This window comes from Aptenodytes forsteri, unplaced genomic scaffold, assembly GCF_000699145.1.
Source record: "Aptenodytes forsteri isolate BGI_AS27 unplaced genomic scaffold, ASM69914v1 Scaffold193, whole genome shotgun sequence".
Lineage (NCBI taxonomy): Eukaryota > Metazoa > Chordata > Aves > Sphenisciformes > Spheniscidae > Aptenodytes > Aptenodytes forsteri.
The window spans coordinates 1,577,241-1,580,502 of NW_008795405.1; positions in this window are offsets into that span (position 1 = coordinate 1,577,241).

Genomic DNA, 3,262 nt, shown 5'->3' on the forward strand with positions numbered 1-3,262 from the left:
GCGGAGGCTGCCGCGGGTGCGCGCTCACGGGTGGAAGGGGCTGGAGGCGGCTGTCAGGCACCGCTTGCACTCGAGCGGTCAGTGCCCCTGCCCGAGAGATGGCTGAAACCAGGCTTAGCTGCAGTGCTTTGGCCTAGGTTAAGGCGGGTCCGTGGCTTTTCTCTCTCCAGGCGAGCATTGCCTCATTTTTGGGCTTTGGTGGAGATGTAGGTGTTGGCAGACAGAGCAGGCTTCTGCTGCTGCCTGTGCTGCTCACCCACCAGAACCCACCCGGGATTTCTAGTGTGGTGATATTTCTAGCCTAGACAGCTCCTGGAGACTACCACTTCTGTGCTTCTGTTGTGCGGTTACGGTGGTTCAAACTTCCTCCTCTAAAATGAGAGCCTTTACTGCTGGGGTGGCCTGAGCCTGCAGCTGGGGCTGGGAAGTGAGCCGCCTAATCCAGCTGGGCTGGGGTGCATGGACACCCCTGCTCCTGCAAGGCGCTGGCAGTCCCGGGCGGCAGGGGCTGAGGTCTCCTGGATTCCTGCTGGTGGGAGCGTTTTTGGGGCTGGCTGGGGGAACTTGCACTACTGGATGCCACCAGCCCATCAGTTTAGGTGAGGGAACGTGATCTGCAAGTGTTTGCTTATCTGTTACAATGCAAAAGCAGCCAGGTTAGGTAAAACCTCCTTTATCAGTGGTGAAAAGCTCCCTTGGTTACCTCTTGGTGCTGAGGCAGTTTAGGGAGCACTTGTCTGTCGTGTTCAGCTGGCTTTGCTGGGGGTGTGTAGGGAAAAATGTTCCCTTTGCAGCAAGTCGTCTGTGTTGAGAGGTGCTGGGTTTTATCCAGTGATGAACCTAAGCCCCCAGCTTGGCTGACTTCTGTTTCTGACTTTTCTGGCTCCTCTCCACCCTGCCTCGGGAGCTCATCTGTGCTGTTTCAGCTGTGGGTTTTGCCTTAGGATTGCTTTTGAGGTCCTGTTGCTCTGGGCAGCAGGAGCTGGCAGTGACATTGAGGCTGTGGGGTTATCGCTGAAGAAAAGGATTAAGTCCTGTGCCTCCAGCTCTCCCTCTACCCCCACCTCCCCCCCAAGCTATAAGGGGGTGGGAAATGCCCACCAGGCCATAAAGACCAGGGTTGTTGCTGATGCTCCCTAGCCTGTGTCAGGTCCTCACCCCCTCCAGGGGAAAAGCTTGTCTTGCCTTTCCTGGCTCTGCTGATGGGTGAGTGCTCAGTTAGGCTGTGGGGGCTGAAAGGGGAGGTGGCGGCAGCAGCTGCTGCTGCAGGCGGAGGTGGTGGGCCCTCAAAGAAGGCAGGCCATGGAGAAGAAGAACTTGGGCTCTGCCAGCCCTGCAGCTCTCCCGAGGGATACTTCTGCTTCAGCTCCTCGAGCACATGTTGTTCACCACAGACCTAGTCAAAACACTGCTCTGCAGAATAACTTTCTGTGAACCTCCAGGAGAACAAAAATACAGACCTGACCCGAAGTGACAACCCCATACTTGCTCAGACCAGGATTTTAGGACAAGTTTATCTCCCCTGCTTCACAGCTGTGTGTGTTCTCCTGCATTGTCTCTGATACCTGATGCCCCACAGCTGTGGGAACAGCTGTAAGAGGGCCCTGGCCTCTGACATGCAGGAGACCATGGAGGACCTTGGAGCAGGGGAAGGGCCTGCTGACTAGCTATGGCCTGATGAAAGGCAAGGGGCAGCAGCAGCAGCACAGAGGCTCTGTGTGGTGAAGTAGCCAGGATGCGGCTGTGTGATTCTGTGGCACCTCGTTTCGTTTGCTGTTTGGTCATGGCCAGGGGCTGTAGATGCTACAGCAATAATAACCTTATCTGCATCAGGGCACAGGGCTGAGAACTGGGAGAGGTCAGGCAGGACATCTGCTTTACTGCAGAGCTGCTGCTTTTCCTGCCTGGCTCTGCTATTTCCCCATCTCCCTGCAGAGCTGCGACTGCATAGCGATACTTGTGAAGTGTTGTGAGAAGGTGGGTCTCTGGCTGGGATGTGAATCAAGTATACTACAAAGTGATGCCTTACATGTTGGGGGTGGCATGTGAATGAGCCTTAGGAGAAAATGGAGGAGATTGGGTTCCCTAGTTGAGTGACGTGTTGTGGTCCCTGGGAAAAAACTGGTTCAAGAGGGAGAGACTGGGCTGGCTGGGGTGAGGGGCCTGAGCTGGCTGGTGGGGAAAAGGTGCTGAAGAGGGTTGCACTGATAGAGCTGGATCTTGGGGTAAGGACTGCGCAGTCATCATGAAAGCTCCTGGAGTGGCGGGGGCAGAGCCATGTAGGTGTCAAAAAGCTTACAAAGAAGGGAATGCAGGTTTGACCTTTTGGATTGCCTAAGTGGGAACTGGCGTGTGGAGGAAGGGAGGAAGGACAGGACTGGGACAGGCTCAGGCAGGGAATAGGGCCCCACACAGCCTCTGAACTACCCACCCAGCGCTCACGTTCCGTCTGCACTTTTGGGTTGCCTCCTGCCTGGTAGCTCATCTAGGAGAAACCCTCCTTTTGCAGCTTCTCCCTGGCTGGTGGTATGTGTCTGCTGAGCAGCAAGTGACATCTAGTGTCAGCTCAGGCAGCAGTAATGTGGCTTGGGCTGGCTCTGGCTGTTCCTCCCATCCCAGGTTCTGTGACAGCAGTTTTCAATGCATGCAACGGGTTGCGGCTGCAATGCTCTGCTCTGAGAGAGGGGGCAAGCTCCCTGCCCCTTCTTCTGTTGGGCTTGAACACCTTGAGCCAGGTCCCTCCATACCTCCACGCAGTGTTGCTGTGTTACAGGTCACTTCCTGCAGAGATGACAAATGTTTCCCCCTTGAGGCTTTCTTCTCTCTGGGTGCTGGTAGCAGGGTGGTAAAATGAAAGGGATGGAGCTACTGGTGGGAGAGATGGGTGTAAGGGTGAGGCTGGGTGCAAAGCCAGGTGTACAGGAGTAGGAGGTGACCTAGCTTCCCACCCCGCTGGATGCAGTCACCCCTTAGTTTCACCTAGACGAGTTTCTCTGGAGGTTGTGTGCCATGTGTGCTGTCCACAGGAGGTCACTGGAGAGCAAGCTGAGCCCATGTCCCTGTCCCAGGTCTGCCTGTGGGGACCCAGGCTTCCTTCTTTGTCCTTGGGAGTGTGGGTGGAGGGTTAGCAGTGGCCTTTCCTCTAGCCTCTTCCCTTGTCTTGTCCTTTGAGAAGAGCTGGACCTGGAGGCAAGCCCCTGGCAGTCTGGAGCATGCGCTGCCGTCATCTCTGGTAACTTCTTTCTTTTTGCCATCCTTCAGG